Source organism: Cervus elaphus, chromosome 32 (assembly GCF_910594005.1).
Source record: "Cervus elaphus chromosome 32, mCerEla1.1, whole genome shotgun sequence".
In the NCBI taxonomy this organism is placed as follows: domain Eukaryota; kingdom Metazoa; phylum Chordata; class Mammalia; order Artiodactyla; family Cervidae; genus Cervus; species Cervus elaphus.
The window spans coordinates 9331885-9352835 of NC_057846.1; the positions used below are offsets into that span (position 1 = coordinate 9331885).

Sequence of the window (20951 nt, forward strand, 5' to 3'; positions counted from 1 at the left end):
ATATTCTACAGTAGGAAGGTTAAGGACCAGAAGCAAAGCAAGTTTTGAAACTTGCAGGCATATGTGCATGTATAGAATTCACATAGAGGATATCAGAAAATTGTAGCTGAGATGTCCCCTGAAGCACAAATGTTTCACGTTATTGAGAGACTGACTCAGCTGTACCTATGAAACTCTTAACAAGTTACTGGCGCTAGTGGTAAAGCACCCATCTGCCAATGCAGGATATGTAAGAGAGGCAGCCTCAATCCCTGGGTTGAGAAGATCCCCTAGAGGAGCGCATGGCAGTCCACTGCAGTATGCTAGCCTGGAGAATCCCATGAACAGAGGAACCTAGTGGGCTACAGTCCATAGTGTTGCATAGAGTCAGACACGACTGAAGCGACTTAGCACAAACCAAGATATCACAACGTTCACTGGAGAAAAGGAGTTGCATTGGTGGTTATTTGCAGCTTCCCTGCAAGAAATGTCTAGCTGATAAATCAGCTGAAAGCTTCAATGACAAGCATTTGGAAACTCACATGTCTGGAAATAATGTTGCCTTTTCAATAAGAATAGGAGTTGGGATGTGATTTTCCAAAGCTGCCTCCAGCTTTTGCTCACTCAGCCATGTCTGGCTTGTCGTCACCGTATGAACGATAGTCCACCAGGCTCCTCTGTCCATGGGATCCTCCAGGCAAGAATATTGGAGTAGGTTGACACTTTTGCAGCTTCATTTGTATTCAGGACTAATCAGTAGAAAGGACCTGAATTTGAACACCAGTCCTACAACCTCACAGAGAAAAATGATATGATGTAACTCTACCCCTCAGCCTCAATTTTACCTTATATAAAATTGGTATCACAGAATTACTTACAAGGTATGAAGTTCATTGTGACACCACGTACAGCAGCAAAAGTTTGGAAACAGAGTTAAATAAATCAGAATAGATTCATACTATAAATCATGGGTTTCCCTTGTGACTCAGACAGTAAAGAATCTGTCTGCAAGGCAGGAGACCCATGTTCAGTCCTTGGGTTGGGAAGATCTCCTGGAGAAGGGCATGGCAACCCACTCCAGTATTTTTGCCTGGAGAATTGTATGAACAAGGAGCCAAGCAGGCTACAGCCCATAGGGTCATAAAGTCAGACACGACTAAACTAACTAACACTTTTACTTTTTATTTCATGAATCAATATATAGTCCAAGAAGCATGAGATAAATATATCCTCTTATGGAAAGGTGTTCATATCATACTACCAAATGAACAAACTTAGTTACAGAATAGTATGTAAATCTAGACTCTTAAAATAATACCTTTTTTTTTTAACTTCCCCTCCTTTCGATAATTTTCTTTATTTATCCAGGAGAAAGCTCTGGAAGTAAGGTGGTAACACCTTGTGACACAAAGTTACCATATGGGTTGAACTGTGTTCCTTCAAATGGCAATTCACTCCAGTATCTTTGCCTTGAGAAGCCTATGGACAGAGGAGTCCATGGGGCCACAAAGAGTCGGACACTACTGAGTGACTAACACACACACACACACACAATCCATAATGGTGGTATATGATGGATTTTGTCTATTCAAATCAACTTTTGCACTGAAAATTTCAAATTTTCAACTGACCTCCTCTGATACTTGAAATAAGTTTAACTCATTCATATCATGCCAGACTTTTTTTTTTTTTTTTTAATTTTTTTATTAGTTGGAGGCTAATTACTTCACAACATTTCAGTGGGTTTTGTCATACACTGATATGAATCAGCCATAGATTTACACTTGTTATCCTTGGGCATGGGAGTAGATAGAGGAGGTCTTTAAACTTTTAAACTTCAGCACTTTTTCATTTTAAAATAACTTTGTTTTACATGATAAATGTGACTTAAAGTGATGTGATTTATATAAACTCTCCAACACAGGGCCAATCATTTAATGGGCACTCAAAACTGGTCATAACACATTATAAATACATATACAAATCAACTCAACAATTTCACCTCCAGGAGTTCATACTTATAAAATGTCAAAAACATTTCATTGTTGAATTATTTACTATGTACAAAGACTGGGGAATACATTAAGAGGAACAGATGCATCAACTTTTGTGTATCTTCATAAAGTTGTAAGGGATTTTAAAGAAATGGAAAGATTTAAGTCTATATATCATTAAGAACAGCAGAGTGGTAAGATACAAAATTCATTAAATTGAAAGATAAACACAAACATATGTATGAAAATATTTTTGTTCTTGCAAAGGTTATTACTTAAAGAATTTCAGAAGCAGAATAAAGTGACTGCATCTGGAAGGACTGAGAGCTATTGATTTGGAATGCAAAGGAGGTTTATTTTACAATATTTCATTTTGCATAAGCTTTATTTTTAATAGTATTATTTGACAACATATTTGTTTTTTTTTTATTTAAAAACATTTATTATGCTAAAATTTCATATGTAAGGCAAGTGAAACAGAATAAATAGGATAGTTTATACCACATTAAATATTTTAACTAATAAATAGAATGAAGATAAAAGAAAAGAACCTAATTGAAAATAAAAATGAAGAAATAAAATGTAATAAAAGAAAATGAAGAAATTAATTAAACATTTCTGTAACTCTTTAAAAGTGTCATTGACTAAAAAAAAATACATATTGTTTATTGACTCTCTATGATAAATGAATTTCTTCTTTATAAGTGAAGTGACAACCCAGACATTATCCAGTTTATTTTCTAGAAAGGAAATTGATTAAAAGCACAAGCACATAGTTTATTTTTACTTATAATTAACATTAATCCTACAAAGAAGAGTTTACATCAGGTTTATGATAACTTTTATATTTCAAATAAATTGACCCTAATGATAATTTACTGTCTTCATGACAATAAACGTACTAAATTACTACTTGATCTGCATTTTTTTCCTCCAAAACATCTTCATAGCATTAATCATCTCATAATTTTGTAGACTGTAGACTAAGGGGTTAAGCAAAGCAGTTATGACTGTATAAAACACATTCAATGGTTTATCAAAGGTGAAGGTCTTAGCAGGTCTTGCATATATGAAAATACAGGGGACAAAGAAGCAGACAACCACAGTGATGTGGGAAATGCAGGTCTGGAGAGCTTTCTGCTTGCCTTCTTGACTAAGTTTTCTTAGAGAGTGCAAGATGACTCCATAGGAGATGAGACAGAGCAGAAACACAGTGCTGCAGATCAGTCCTCCATTGACCACAACTAAGATGCCAATGACATCGATATCAGCACAGACAAGTTTCAACAAGGGGTGCACGTCACATATAAAGTGATCAATGACATTAGGGCCACAGAATGGGAGCGCATAGACAGCACTACGCTGAATTACTGAGTATAAAACTTCTAATGCAGAGCGCCAACAGCAGAACAACACACACCCCCTGCCTCATGATAACCAAACGATACAAGGGCTTACAGATGGCCACATAGTGGTCACAGGCCATTACACCAGAAGAAAGAACCCTATTCCACCAAGAATGATATGTTCTATAAGCAGTTTTCTCATGCAAGCTTCAAAAGATGGTATTTCCCCCAAAGAATAAAGCTGAAATCAATCTGGGGGTCATAGAAGATGAATAAGCAACATCCATACTTGATAAGCAAGCAAGACAAAAGTGCATTGGCAATTTCAGGATCTTATTGGCAATTATAGTCATGATAATAAGCACGTTGCCCGCTACCATGTACATGGTCTACACCAAGATATAGAAGAGTAAGAATATAACAGAAAGGACTTTCTACTCTTTTTGAATCTGTGTGAGGCCCAAGAAGATGAAATAAGTTACACTGTTCCTTGACTCCCTCTAATCTGAACAGGAGTTGACTTTGCATATTATAAGCAGCTGATGTGAAAAGCAAGGAGGAAATCTTTTAAATACATTATAAATGAATCTTCATTTATTCATTCAATTAAAACAAGGTGTATGAAGTATCTGTGTCCAATGTGTCATAGGCTTCCCTTTAGTTCAGACAGTAAAGAATCTGCCTGCAATGTAGGCGACCCAGTTTCTATCCCTGGGTTGGGAAGGCCCCCTGGAGAAGGGCATGGCAACCCACTCCAATATTCTTGCCTGGAGAATCCCATGGACAGAGGATCCTGGCTGGATGCAGTCCATGGGACTGTAAAGAGTTGCACATGACTGTGAGACTAACACACCCGTATCCTTAGTGCTGTGGCATGTAACAAGGGATTGCACCATTTCAGGGCACTGCATTAAGGACAACTGCGAGAATTTTCATACAATATAATGAGTCATAGTGTAGGATTATATCAGTCAATCTGGAAAAAGAGAAGGCTTCCTGGAGGAAGCAATGCTATGGCTGAATTGCAAGGAAAAGTAAAAGAATAAGAAAAGGTGGGAAGTGTATTCCAGGGAAAGGTTCACCATTTGTAAAGTCATAAAGCTGTGCTAGAGTCACACTTAATCTAATTTATATTTTCATTGAGAGTAGATCAAACTTTAAATAAAAGATCAATGATGGGGATTGTCTCAAAACTCACTGAGACAACTTTCTTATGGTCTTTAGCTGGATGTTCCTCTTTTCCCTAACCAGTAAATACTGAAACAATCTAATCTTTGTGTCTCCAGCCCCTATTCTAACTTTATTTTGAAACTAGTGCATGTAATATCTCTAATTTTGGACATCTCTAGCTGGATATCAATTCAGCATATTTAAAATTTAAAATTTCTCCTCAATAAAAAAGAAGCTCCTCGGCTCATTAAATGGTATCACCTTCAGTGTAATTACTTAGGGAAAAAAAACAAAACAAAACACTCACAATGTTTTTCTCTTCTTTATTGATCTCATATCACGTATTCATACCTTTAACAAACCCTGTTATCTCTAGTTTCAAAATGTATCACAAATTGATCATTCCCTAACCCCATTTCCTTCCTGACTCCTTCCAATAGCTTCTGGCAACTATGTCCTCTTTCACTCTGACCTCCAACAATTTGTTCTCTGAAGGAAGCCCAAGTGATTCCCTTTTAACTTGTGTCCTTATCATATCACCCAACTGCTGAAAACTTCCCTGGTGGTTTCCAATCATGCACTCACAATTTAGTATATCACATTTAATATTACAATAGCAATAACAATAATTCTAACTTTTTATTTGAAATAACTGAGGCTATGGGCATCTTGATTAATCTACCCAAGGTCACACATTTTCTAAGTGAAAAAAAAATAGCATTGGAATTTAAGTTTGACTTATTTCAAAATAATTGATGTTCTTACACAATGTGTCACACAACTGTGACACCTGGATATAACTGTTCAGTCTCATCTTGTTCACAACCTGAGGGAAGAATTTTTAACTCCCTCATAATGAAAGGTTGTTGCTGAACGATAAGACGCCAGGATTCTTGGCCTCTAGAGGAGACAAATTCAATCCGAGGCCAGAGACGAGGCTGGATCGCTCAGAGCTTTTGTGTAATAAGTTTTATTAAAGTATAAAGGAGATAGAGAAAGCTTCTGACATAAGCATCAGAAGGGGGCAAAAGAGTACCCCTCTTCCAGTCTTCAGCTGGATGTTATATAGTCACTCACAGTCTGTTAATGAAAAGAAAGGAATGTCTTAGAATTTAGAATGGCACCAGATAATTCATCCCCAGCCATAAACGACTGACTTGAGTCTTGTAGAAGGGAAGATTCCCACACAAATAATTTTGTTTACATAGATTAGGGAACAATGCCTGAGTAAGTAGGTTGGGCCATTTGGCAGAACTTACAGAGTCTGGGGTAAATTAACATATCTTAAGACAAACATTTCCATAAAAAAATGTACTGGTTAACTCAAGGTTTGAGAATAGTTAGCTTCAGGTGAAACCAGGTGTCATGGCAACACAGCATTTTAAGAGAAACCTCCTTTTAAATTTGTATAGAGAAGAAAAAAATATTGCTGGTTTGTTTCCTCCTGCCACTTAAGAGAGATAAAAATGTCTGGCACTTGCAGCCTATTTCCTCCGTTTGGGGACCCCTGGCCTTCCTGCCTGTTACCCTCTCAATAATGACCTGGAATTCATTTCATCCAGTTTGACAACAGAGGTCAAAGACTGCTTAAGGATATACTTTCTTTCATTTAGCTCTCTGTTTGTCTCCTCCATGGACTCAACTGATTATTTGCCCTGTAGATTATTTAAAGTAATTTCACAGAGCTCACACACACACACAAGAAAAACTTACTATGTTAGGATAATTTAAAAAGGGCTGAAAATTCCATGTTTCCATAGGAAGATAGCAGTGAGTCATTTCCCAGGGAAATTAATCTCAAGCAAGTTCTTTTCCTACATATTCCAATATTTTAAAAAAAAAAAATCAATTGTTTAGTCCTTCTCATACTATTACATTGGTGTGATCAGACTAGCTGAAAATTGAACTAAACTTTTGAGATATTACTTTCTTGTTCTGTTTTTCCTCCTTTCTGTCTTTTGTTTAATGAATTGTGTTAAGACTAACAAAGAATCTCCTGAAAAATTATATCAGTTCTTAAAAAGATATCATTTTTCCCTATAAGGTCAAAAATCACTAGATGCTTTATCTCCTTTAAACTTATTTATCATTGACTCAAAATTGAAATGTGTCCCAGACTGATTCTTGCTTAATTAAATTCACTGGGATTTTCCACTACATTTTAAAAGTACATATGTATTTAAAGATATTACTAAACCATATCACAGAATTAGGGTCAAAAAGATGTCACAGGGAGGAAAAAACCAGTTTTGTGTCCACTTTTACACTATTTTTATACAAGTACAAAATATCAGCCCAATCATTTTGTTTCAAGGAAGATTAATTTATCAAGCATTCCTTGATAAATTTATAAACTTTCCATAGCAAGTTTATAATTCTTTTTATTTTACACTCAATTTATACTGCCTTGACATTTATTGTATATATATATAAATGTTATCACCAATTTGAATATAACATTTAAACTTTTATGTATTTTTTTTAATTTAAGGTATCTATTTTATACCAGGAATTATGTCATGGGTGAGGACACAGTAATTAATAAAGCAGGAGGAATATTGTGTAAAAGTTCATTCCCACATGGACCTTATATTCTTATAATGGCATCAGATGATAAACAAAGAGATAATTTAATAAAGAAGTTGTAGTCTTATGTAGTGATTATAGGAAAACAAATAGGGTTCTATGTCAGAAATAAGACGGAGAATTCTACAATGGGTCCTTTAATCAGAGAAGACCTTTCCTAAAAGGTGAAGCTTTGGCTGAGATGTAAATAAGAATGGTTATCACTGAAATCACAGTTACAGTCAAATTAAGTAAAAATTAATTGAGTTAAATGATTTCACTTCACAGATGACCTGGTCTATGTATAGAAAAATTCTAAAAATTTAACAGAAATTTTAATAGCAGTGCTCTTTTTTTTTTTTTTTTTTTTAACTTTTTGTCAGTGGCAGTCTAGAGGAGCAAGGAGAAATGTATTTTGCTATTTTATTTTTTAACTTTTGGCCCCACTTCATGGCACGTGTGATCATAATTCCATGACTAGGGATTGAACATGTACCACCTGCAGTGGAAGCACGGAATTAGCTCATCGATTTAGGAAGAGTGAGTGGTCCCATTACCAACTTGGGACTTCCCTGCTGGCCCAGAGATTAAGACTCTGTGTTTTCAGTGTAAGAACAAAAATCTGAACCCCTGATCAGAGAACTAAGATCCCACAAAACACCAGGAGTGGACAAAAACAATAGTTCAAAAAATTTCTCTTAAATAATAATAAAAAAAAATATTTAAAAGACTCCAACAATAAAATGTTCTTAATAACTAGCACTTATGAGCACTTGGTTGTATGACAGTTTATACATATAAGAGTTTATATTTTATTTGATCTTGAAAATATTGCCATTATTTCCCATTTAACAAAAATTGAGAAAGCCATAATTTGCCCAAATTTACATTGTAAGTGGCAAAGCTAGGATTTAATCTCACAGGAATCTTCCTCAAAATGACTATGCTTTTGACCATTAGTGTATACTAAAACTTTTCACTTATTCCTAAAAAATGTCCATGAAATATATCATATATAAAAATCCAACTAAAATAGAAAACTACAAAAACAAGGTTCTTAAAATGATTGACTGGTTAACATTATAAGAAAAATGAGCTTTTTATATCAAGTCCAAGTTTGTATTTCTTGCACTGTGTTAGGACAACAAATTGAGACACAAATTTTTAGGGTAAGGGGTGGCAAATTTCTTCAGAAAGCTAGTAGAGTGAGGATATGATAGACTAGTGTTCAAAAGGACCATCTTGCCTGGATTTGGGTTCTAGTTTCCTTATAGAATAAAAACAGAGAGGTTAAGGGGTAAAGTAAAAAAGGTGATTGCATGTGTTTAGTCACTCAGTCATGCCTGACTCTTTATGACCCCAGGAACAGGAGTCCGCCAGGCTCCTCTGTCCACGGGGATTCCCTAGGCAAGAATACTGAAGTGGGTTGCCATGCTCTCTTTCAGGAGATTATCCCAACCCAGGGATCAGAACCAGGTCTCCTGCATTGCACATGGAGTCTTTACCATCTGAGCCACCAGGGAAGCCAAAAAGGTTATGTTGATGCAAATATTTCCTGGTTCTGGCCAGACTACAGAGGATATGCATTATTTTCTTCTTTCCTGCAGTCATTCCCAGGGGAGACTGGTCAGAATGTTTCCTTGAACTGCTGCTGCTGCTGCTAAGTCACTTTAGTTGTGTCCGACTGTGTGCGACCCCATAGATGGCAGCCCACCAGGCCCCCCCATCCCTGGGATTCTCCAATGCATGAAAGTGAAGTCGTGTCTGACTCTTAGTGACAAGGCAAGAGTACTGGAGTGGGGTGCCATTGCCTTCTCTGTTCCTTGCTCTAAATAAATATAATTTATATTAATATTATATTATATTTAATTTATATTAATATTTATATTAATGTTTAGGCATGGGAGGCAGCATTCCCAGAGATGGACCATTTCTTTTGTATTCTATTAGCTACAGGCAACATCTCTTTAGTGATTCACTTGTAGCAACAGTAATAGAATACAAAGTTTAAAGTAAAACAGATCCAGTATGGAGTCATGTTTGTTCTTTCCCATTACAGTGACATTGATTTTAGTGTATCTATATAAAGAGTAAAGCCATAACCAGGAATGACTCAACCATAAAAATGAAAAAAAAAAAAATTGGGTCATTTATAGAGACATGGATGGGCCTAGAGAATGACATACACAGTGAAGTATGTCAGAAAGAGAAATGCAAATATTGTATAATAATGTATATATGTAGACTCTGTTAAAAAAAATGATATAAATGATCTTATGTACAAAACAGAAATAGACACCCAGAAGTAGAGAACAAACATATGGATACTATGGGGGGAAAGCAGGTGTAGAATGAATTATGATATTGGGACTGATATATATATGCACACTATTGATGTTTTGGGTAGAATAATGAGTAATAAAATAGGTAACTAATGAGAACCTATGCATTGACACTACTCAATTCTCTGTGGTGACCTAAATAAGAAACTCGAAGAAGACCAGAGCTATATGTGTATGTGTAGGTGATTCACTTTGCTGTACAGCAGAAAGTAGCACAACACTGTAAAGCAACTATGCGAGCATGTGTGCTAAGTTGCTTCAAACGTGTCCAACTCTTTGCGACCCTATGGACTGTATACTGCAATAAAAATTTAAAAAGAGAATGTTTTTAGATTTACAGAAAAACTGAGAACATATTTCAGAAAATTTCTGTATATTCCACACAATTAAAATTCTTATATTGCTAATGGTTCAGTTGTTACAAATTAATAAGTGAGTATTTATACATAAAAACAAAGCAGTATGAGGAAACTGAGAATTAGTTAGGTCTATATGGACTGCAAGGAGATCCAACCAGTCTATCCTAAAGGAGATCAGCCCTGGGTGTTCATCAGAAGGACTGACACTGAAGCTGAAACTCCAATACTTTGGCCACCTCATGTGAATAATTGACTCCTTGGAAAAGACCCTGATGCTGGGAGGGATTGGGGGAAGGAGGAGAAGGGAATGACAGAAGATGAGATGGCTGGATGGCATCACCGACTCGATGGACATGAGTTTGAGTAAACTCCAGGAGTTGGTGATGGACAGGGAGGCCTGGCATGCTGCAATTCATGGGGTCGCAAAGAGTCAGACACAACTGAGCAACTGAACTGAACCGAACTGAATATGCACTGGTATGTAAAGATATTCAGAAGGCTAAGTAGTGCAAAGGAAAATTTATACCCAGAGACATAAACACACACACACACACACACACATATGTGTGTGTGTGTGTGTGTGTGTGTGTGTGTGTATATACACTTGTACTTTCAAAATATTAGTTGAATTTCAGAAACTGAATGACTGCATTTGGAAGTACTGGGGAACATGTTTTGTGATGTGCATGAGGTTTATTCTACTTTCATTTGCCTGGCTTCTATATTTAGTATTTAAACTTATTCATCTTGTTTTCAATTTTGATTTAAAATTAAATATTATACTAAAACATTCATGTGTAAAGCAAATGAAATAGAAAAAAAAGAATGGTCCATATAGAGTTAAAGTGTTAACTGGTATAATAATAAGAATGAGGTAAAGTATGAGAATTCAACTTAAAACCAAGAACGGAAAGTAATGAAAGTAAATGCAGAAGTTAATTAAAAATTAGTGTGCTCTATAAAAATTTCATTGACTAATTCATTAAATGCTATTTATTGATGTCCCACTGAATGTATTCCACCTCTTTAAGTGCAATCATAAATCAGGCATGATAGAGTGTACATTTAGCAAGGAAACTATCATTATTTCTAAAAAAAAAAAATAGTTCATTCTTTAATTTAATTATTGTAAATCCTTTAGAACAAAGGAAAGCTTGCATCTCATTTATAAACATTTCAACATTCCAAATAAATTGTTTCTAAGGCTAAAGTAGTTTCTTCCTGATGAATAACACACTTATTTAATACTTGATCTCGTTGTGTTTCTCCAGAGTTTCTTCATAGCATTAGTCATCTCAGAATTTCTTAGACTGTAGATTAATGGGTTCAGCATGGGGGTTATGACTGTGTAAAACACGCTCAATGATTTGTCAAAGGGAAAGGTCTTAGCAGGTCTTGAATACATGAAAATGCAGGGGACAAAGAAGCAGAAAACCACAGTGATGTGGGAGCCACAGGTCTGGAGGGCTTTCCACCTCCCTTCCTGACTCAGGTTCTTCAGAGAGTGCAGGATGACTCCATAGGAGACAAGTAGAGCAGAAAAACCATGGCAGAGCTCAGTCCTCCATTGGCCACCACTAAGATGCCAATGACATAGGTGTCAGTACAGACGAGTTCCAATAAGGGGTACATGTCACACATATAGTGATCAATGACGTTGGGGCCACAGAATGGGAGCCCATAAACAGTGCTAAGTTGAATTACTGAGTGTAGACAACCTCCAACACAGGACACCACCAGAAGTACAACACACACCCTCTGCCTCATGATGACCAAGTAATGCAAGGGCTTACAGATGGCCACATAGCGGTCATAGGCCATCACCAGCAGAAGGAAGACCTCTGATCCTCCAAAAAGGTGTTCAGTAAAGAGCTGGGTCATACAAAATTGGAAGGATATTGTATTTACCCCAAAGAACAAGTCTGAAATAAATCTGGGGGAAATGGAAGAAGAGTAAATTAAATCTATAAATGACAAGCTAGCAAGAAAAAAATACATAGGTGAATTCAGGGTCTTACTGAAAGTTATCGTCACAACAATGAGCAAGTTGCCCATCACAGTCAAAATGTAGACAAGCAAGAACAGAACAAAAAGGACTTTCTGTTCCTTTGGATTCTGTGTGAGGCCCAGGAGGATGAAATAAGTTACATTGTTCCTTGGTTCCATCTAATCTGGATGGAAGCAATTTACCTGCAAAACAAGGGAGAACACTTTTAAATGCATTTTATTTATTTATTTATTTATTTTTCATTTGTCCCTATTCCCTTTACTCATTTTAAATAATATGCATATTTATTTTTTCAATTGAAGGGTAGTTGATCTACAGAATTTTGTTTTCTGTCAAACCTCAACATGCATTTTAAATTAATCTTTTTATTAATCCATTCAATTAAAACAATGTATATGGAGTTTCTATGTCAAATACATCACAAGCATTATAATTACCAACTTGAATAAGGCATATTTCCCTATCTTCAGTGATATGACACATAGCAAGGGATCAAACAATTCCAGGCCAATGCATTAAAGGCCATTACAGAATATCCATACAATGCTAAGAGTCACAGTGTCAGATTATATCAATCAATCTGGAATAAGGGAAGACCTCTGAGAGGAAGTAATGCTTTGATTAAGCTTTCAAGGAAAAGTAAAAGAACAAGGAAAGATGAAAAGGGAATTCCACTGAAAGATACCCCATTTATGAAATTCCAAATGTGCACCACTGAGTCCCATGTAATATAATTTACATATTCAGTGAGAGCAGATCAAACTTTAGGTATAAAGTCAGTAACCTGGATTGTTTCAAAACTCACTTGGGGTCTTTAGTAAAATATTCCTCTTTCTTCCTGAGCAGTAATTACTGAAATAGTGTAATTTTGTGTCTCCAGCCTGAATGCGTGCACTTATTTTGAATCTTGTACATGTAACACCTCCAATTTTGGACATTTCTAATTGGATATCAATTTGGTATTTTCACAAGAAATATTTTTTCAATAAAGAAATCCTGTTCCTCGTCTCATTAAATGATATCACCTTCAATATATTTGCTCAGACCAAAAAAAAAAAGCAAATCTCAGAGTGCTTTTCACTCACTTATTGATCTCATATGCCTTTTTCAGAGCTTTACCAAATCCTCTAGTCTCTAATTTCAAAATGTATCACAAATTTAATCCTTCCCTACCCTCATTTCCTTCCTGGCCCAGTGCAATTTCCTCTCCCCAATTATGTCCTATTTTATTCTCACCTCAAGCAATTTGTTCTCCTGAAGCAGTCCAAGTGATTTTTTTTTTTTAAATTGTGTTCTGGTTCTAGTGGTAAAGAACCCACCTACTAATGCAGGAGACGTGAGAAGAGGGTTCAGTCCCAGATTCGGGAAGACCTCCTGGAGGAGGGCATGGCAATTCACTGCAGTATTCTTGCCTGGAGAATCCCATAGACAGAAGAGCCTAGTGGGCTACAGTCCATACAGTCACACAGTCAGACACAACTGAAGAGACTGAGCATGCATGAATGCATATCACTCAACTGCTCAAAGCTACCAAGATGGATTCCAATCATGCACTCACCATTTAATATATCACACTTCATATTACAGTCTCCATAATGGCATTTCTCACATTTTATTTGAAGTAATTTCCCTAAGGTCACACACTTTATCTGATAAAACTAGAACTGGAATTGAAGTTTGACTTGCTTCAGAACAGCTTACTCTCTTACACGGGATAGTCACACAGCTGTGAAGCCTGAATTCCACTATCTATTTAAGTCTCACCTTGTGGAGAAATGTTCACAATCTGAAAGATGTATTAACTCACTCATGAAGCCTTGGAAATCTTCTCATCCAGTATGACAACAGAGATCAAAAGACTGCTTGAGGATATTTTTCCTTTATTCAGCTGCTTATTTCCTCCATGGACTTGTCTGATTATTCAGAAGATTTCCATTTTCACTGTAGACTAAAGAAATTGCACAGAGTGCACTAAAAAAGAAAAAAAGAAAGAAAAAAAGTTTACCATTCTAGGATAATTTAACCAAAAGAATTGCAAATCTTCTATTTCCATGGGAAGACAGGAACTAGCCTTTTCCCAGGGAAATTGATCTCAAGTAAGTTCTTTCCCTACCTATTTTAGTATAGAAAAATTCCATTCAATTATTTAGTCCTTTTCATTCAATCAAGTTGGTTTGATAAAACTCAGTTCAGTTCAGCTCAGTCATGTCCAACAATTTGAGACCCCATGGTCGGACTAGTTGAAAGTTGAATTGAAATGTTGACATGCTATTTTCTTGTGCTGCTTTTCTTTCTTTCTTTCTCTTAACGCATTGCATTAAGCTTAACAAAGAACATACTGAAAATGTATATATGTTCTTAAAAAGATATCATCATATTTCCCAATAGTGTAAAAAAAAATCACTGGACATTTAATCTATTCTGATTTTATTTATTATTGTCAGAATTGGCATGGGTCCAAGACTGATTCTTGTTTAATTAAATTCACTGGGATTTTCCACTACATTTTAAAGCAACATGTATATGTAAAGATACTATTAAACCACATCACAGAATTAGGGTTAAAAAGATATCACAGGGAGAAAAAAACAGCTCTATAACCATTTTTAGACTCTTTCCAAATAACAAAATATCAGCCCAATAATTTTGTTCCAGTGAAGATTAATTCACCAAGTGTCTCCACAATTGCCATAGCAAGTTTGTCATTCTTTATATTTCATACTCAGTTTATCCTGTCTTGACATTTGTTACACATAAAATGTTATCAGTAGTTTGGATATAATATTTATGTTTTTGTCAAATTATTTTTCATAATTTAATAAAAAGATAGCTATTTTATACCAGTAACTGTGTTATGCGTGAGGACACAGCAACTGATAAACAGGAAGCAAGCCATGTAAAAGTTTCTTCCCACACGCACTTTATATTTTCATACTAGAGTCAGACAGTGAAGAAGGAGACAATTTAATAAATTAGTTGTAGTCTTATGCAATGCTTATAAGAAAACAAATTGGGTACTGTGATAGAAATAAGAGGGAGAATTCTACTGTGCATACTGTAATCAGAGAAGACCTTTCTTAAAAGGTGATGTTTAAGCTGAGATCTAAATGATAAAACTGGCTAGCATTGGAAGCACCATTACAGATAGTCAAAATAACTAAATATTAAGTTAAATTATCTCATTCCAGATATGACCTGGGCTATGTGTAGAAAAAAATTATAAAATTTAACAGATTTTTTTTATTGCAGTCTTAAGTTATAAAGGAGTATATAGAGTGTGCACTTGTCTTGCTTCATATTTTAAGGAGAAAGCTTTCAACTTTTGAAAGTTGAGTACAATATGAGCTGTGGTTCTGTCAGATACAGCCTTAATTATGTTTGGTACTTTCCTTCTATACTCAATTTGTTGGGGATTTTTTTTTTTTTTTTTCATTATGAAGGGATGTTGAATTTGCATACTATGAAAACATACAATGAATAACGCAGTGGTTCTTAGGTCAGGAAAGAGGCGGCACCATTTTAGTTTAACCAACAACAGCATGATTAGCATCAACAGTACAGCATCTCCTTGAGGATTCCTGTCCTTTTCGGGTGTGCTTCGGCAAGTTGTTAACTGTAGCTCAGATTAGAATCTGTAAACCAAACCATCCAAAGATTCTCTAAGACATTTAACTGGATAGAATAGATAGACATAATTCAGTGCCTTCAGATGAGAACTTTCCCATGTACCAGACATAAAACTCCCCACATCGTCATCACTTTTAGTGGAATGTCATCGATTTCAGAAGCATTCAGTTAATAAGAGCCTCCCACTTTTGTGCGTGTGTTTTTTTTGTTTGTTTGTTTGTTTTGTTTTATTTTGTTTGCACAAGCAGTTACTTCTAAGAGGGTTAATTAGACATGATGGTCATTCATTCAATAAATATTAATTAAGCATTAATTTGGGCTTCCCTGGTGGATTCTGGGACAAATTCTCTTCTAGCTCAGGACATGTGATACTGAACAAAACAGACACCCTATACTGCTTCTTAACTTCCTATATTTGGAGTCTTTACATATACTACTAGCATGTTATAATGAATTCATGTTCATAGCAAAATCAAGTTTTGACTTATCACACACGTGTTGTTAGGGGACTCAGACTTACAGCTGTGTCACTTCAACTTTTGAAAATACAGGGCCAGTTTATAAGGAAAGGATAAGAAAAAGAAATTCAAGTAAGGCCAAGGATATAAAGTACCATTAGAAGCAAGAATGCATACAAGGCCAGTCAGCTTTCACAGTGTTCTTCCCAGCTGAGAGAGAGAAATTATGCACAACCTTTCCTAAAATTAGATTAATGAATGAATTCATATATATATGTATACATATATATGTGTATGTGTATATACACACACACACAATAATCTCAAAAATGACAAAATGATCTCTGTTCATTTCCAAGGCAAACCAATCAATATCACTGTAATCCAAGCCTATGTCCCAACAAGGAACACGAAAGAAGCTGAAGTTGAACGGTTCTATGAAGACCTACAAGACCTTTTAGAACTAACACCAAAAAAAGATGTCCTTTTCCTTATAGGGGACTGGAATGCAAAAGTAGGAAGTCAAGAAACACCTGGAGTAACAGGCAAATTTGGCCTTGGAGTACAGAATGAAGCAGAGCAAAGGCTAATAGAGTTTTATCAAGAGAAAACACTGGTCATAGCAAACACCCTGTTCCAACAACATAAGAGAAGACTCTACACATGGACATCACCAGATGGTCAACACCGAAATCACATTGATTATATTCTTTGTGGCCAAAGATGGAGAAGCTCTATACAGTCAGCAAAAACAACACTGGGAGCTGGCTATGGCTCAAATCATGAACTCCATATTGCCAAATTCAGACTTAAATTGAAGAAAGTAGGTAAAAACCACTAGATCATTCAGGCATGACCTAAATCAAATCCCTTATGAATATACAGTGGAAGTGAGAAATAGATTCAAGGGACTAGATATGATAGACAGAAAGCCTGATGAACTATGGACAAAGGCTTGTGACATCGTACAGGAGACAGGAATTAAGACCATCTCCATGGAAAGGAAATGCAAAAAGCAAAATGGATGTCTGAGGAGGCCTTACAAATAGCTGTGAAAAGAAAAGTGAAAAGCAAAGGAGGAAAAGAAAGATATTCCCATCTGAATGGAGAGTTCCAAAGAATAGCAAGGAGAGATTAAAAAAAAAAAAAAAAGAAACAAACAAACAAAAAAAAACTTCCTCAGAGATCAATGCAAATAAATAGAGGAAAACAATAGAATGGGAAAGACTAGAGATCTCTTCAAGAAAATTAGAGATACCAAGGGAACATTTCATGCAAAGATGGGCTCAATAAAGGACAGAAATGGCATGGACCTAACAGAAGCAGAAGATATTAAGAAGAGGTGGCAAGAATACACAGAAGAATTGCATTAAAAAGATCTTCACGACCCAGATAATTACGATGGTGTATTCACTCACCCAGAGCCAGGCATCCTGGAATGTGATGTCAAGTGCGCCTTATTAAAGCTAGTGGAGGTGATGGAATTCCAGTTGAGCTATTTCAAATCCTGAAAGATGATGCTGTGAAAGTGCTGCACTCAATTTGCCAGCAAATTTGGAAAACTCAGCAGTGGCCACAGGACTGGAAAAGGTCAGTTTTCCTTTCAATCCCAAAGAAAGGTAATCCCAAAGAATGCTCAAACTACCACACAATTGCACTCATCTCACATGCTAGTAAAGTAATGCTCAAAATTCTCCAAGCCAGGCTTCAGCAATACGTGAACCGTGGACTTCCAGATGTTCAAGCTGGTTTTAGAAAAGGCAGAGGAACCAGAGATCAAATTGCCAACATCTGCTGGATCATGGAAAAAGCAAGAGAGTTCCAGAAAAACATCTATTTCTGCTTTATTGACTATGTCAAAGCCTTTGACTGTGTGGATCACAATAAACTGTGGACAATTCTGAAAGAGATGGGAATACCAGACCACCTGACCTGCCTCTTAAGAAACCTGTATGCAGGTCAGGAAGCAACAGTTATAATTGGACATGGAACAACAGACTGGTTCCAAATAAGAAAAGGAGTATGTCAAGGCTGTGTGTTGTCACCCTAATTATTTAACTTATATGCAGAGTAAATCATGAGAAATGCTGGGCTGAATGAAGCAAAAGCTGGAATCAAGATTACCAGGAGAAATATCAATAACCTCAGATATGCAGATGACACCACCCTTATGGCAGAAAGTGAAGAGGAGCTAAAAAGCCTCTTGATGAAAGTAAAGGAGGAGAGTGAAAAAGTTGGCTTAAAGCTCAGCATTCAGAAAACCAAGATCATGGCATCTGGTCCCATCACTTCATGAGAAATAGATGGGGAAACAGTGGAAACAGTGTCAGACTTTATCTTTGGGGGCTCCAAAATCACTGCAGATGGTGATTGCAGCCATGAAATTAAAAGACACTTACTCCTTGGAAGGAAAGTTATGACCAACCTAGATAGCATATTTTAAAAGCAGAGACATTACTTTGCCAACAAAGATCCATCTAGTCAAGGCTATGGTTTTTCCAGTAGTCATGTATGGATGTGAGAGTTGGACGGTGAAGAAGGCTCAGCGCTGAAGAATTGATCCTTTTGAACTGTGATGTTGGAGAAGACTCTTGAGAGTCCCTTGGACTGCAGGAAGATCCAAGCAGTCCATCCTAAAGGAGATCAGTCCTGGGTGTTCATTGGAAGGACTGATGTTGAAGCTGAAACTCCAATACTTTGGCCACCTGATGTGAAGTGTTGACTCATTGGAAAAGACCCTAATGCTGGGAGGGATTGGGGGCAGGAGAAGAAGGGGACGACAGAGGATGACAAGGCTGGATGGCATCATCGAGTCGATGGACATGGGTTTGGGTAGACTCTGGGAGTTGGTGATTGACAGGGAGGCCTGGTGTGCTGCAGTTCTTGGAGTCGTAAAGAGTTGGAAATGACTGAGCAACTGAACTGACTGACTGCTCATATATATAAACAGAAACCCACACACAGACATATATACTTGGTGGTTCAGTCACTAAGTCATGTTCATCTCTTGCGACCCCATGGACTGTAGACTGCCAGGATCCTCTGTCCATGAGATTTCCCAGGCAAGGATAGTGAAGTGTGTTTCCATTTCCTTCTTCAGAGGATCTTCACTACCCAGGTTTGAACCCAGGTATCCTGCATTGCAGGAGCTCTATTGCATTGCAAGGGAATTCTTTACCAACTGAGCCACCATGGGAGACATATATATATATATATATATATATATATATATATATATATATATATGTTATACATTTATTAGTTTAACACTCTAGAGAGTTTATTATTAGTTTAACACTCTACTCCATGTGAGTAGTTCTATTACAATTTACAGGACTTATCGTTGGCAATAAAGTGTTCAAAATAACTAACATTAATGAGCACTTAAGTTCAGTTCCTAAAGAATCTGCCTGTAATGCTGGAGACCTAGGTTTGATCCCTGGGTTGGGAAGATCCCCTGAAGAAGGAAAAGGCTATCCATTCCAGTATTCTGGTCTGCAGAATTCCAAGGACTTATAGTCTATGGGGTCACAAAGCATCAGACATGACTGAACAACTTTCATTTTCCTTTCACTTTCAGGTGTCTAAGAACTTACTTGGATTATTTTCTTTGATCTTGAAAATATCTTCATTATTCCCCATTTAATAAAAAATAAGAAAGGCATATTTTGCCAAAGTTTGCATTATTAGTGGCAAAGCTAAAATTTGATCTTAGAAGAATCTTTCTCAAAGACTATGCTCTTAACCATTAGAATATATTGAAAGCTATCACCCATTCCTTAAAAATGCACATGAAATATATTAAGCATAAAATCCCTACCAACAAGAGAAAAACTATAAAAATGAGGCTTTTAAAGTGAATGATTGGCTAAGATTATAATAAAAATGACTTTTTGTCATTGTGTCCAAGTGTGTACTGCTTGCCACACATCAGGCCAATAAAAGGAGAGACACGTTGTTAGAACAAGGAAGGGGAACTTTATTCAGAAAGCTAGTGGAGAGAGGATACAGTGGGCTAGTGTTTGAAAGGATCATCGTCCATGGGTTTGTGTGCTAGTTCCTTTATAAAACAAAAATGGAATGAGCAAAAATGAAGGAGCAAAATTTTAAGAGGCAGTAAGTCGATGCAAATATTTTCTACTTTTGGCCATACTCCAGAGGGCATGTGTTAATTTCTTATTTCCTGCAGTCATTCAGTGGTGGGCCTGGTCAGGAAGTTTCCTTGAGCTAAACAAATGTATTTTATTTTAATATTCATGCATAGAAGGCATTTTTACCTGAGATGAGCCATTTCTATTATATTCTTTAAGCTATAGGCATCATGCCTTTAGTGAGCAACTTGTACCAAAAGTAATAGAATACAAAGTTTAAAGTAAAAGAAAAAGATCTGGTAGGAGTCATATTTGTTCTTTTCTATTTCATGGACATCAATTCTAGTGCATCTTTGTTGCTCAATCACTCAGTCATGTCTGACTCTTTGTGACCCCATGAACTGCAGTGCCCCAGGCCTCCCTGTCCCTCACCATCTCCCAGAGTTTGCCCAAACTCATGTCATATCCAGTTTATAAAGACTGTATCGGGTGGAGAGGAAGGTGGAAGGGGGGATCGGGATGGGGAATACATGTAATTCCATGGCTGATTCATGTCAATGTATGACATAACCCACTGAAATGTTGTGAAGTAATTAGCCTTCAACTAATAAAAAAAAAAAAAAAAGACTGTATCTTTATAAAGAAGTAGAGTAAGAGCCAGGAATGACACAGCTATAGAAAGGAATGAAACTGGGTCATTTATAGAGACATGGATGGACCTAGAGACTGTCAGAGTGAAGTACATCAGAAAGATAAATGCAAATACTGTATAATAACACAAATATGTAGAATCTGAATAAATTGATACAGATGATCTTCTTTATGAAGCACAAATAGAGACTCAGATGTAGGAAACAAACATACAGATGCCAAGGGAGAAATGCAGGCAAGGGATGAATTGTGCAATTGGGATTGACATAAATAGAGTATTGACACTATGTATAAAATAGGTAACTAATGAGAATTTGCTGCATAGCACAGGGAGCTTTACTCATTGCTCTGTGGTGACCAA

At 36.4% G+C, this 20951-nt stretch overlaps 1 pseudogene; it reads right to left on the bottom strand.

Moving 5' to 3' along the window:
• Positions 1 to 10992: 10992 nt before the first annotated feature.
• Positions 10993 to 11921, bottom strand: LOC122687734 (annotated as a pseudogene).
• Positions 11922 to 20951: the final 9030 nt, after the last annotated feature.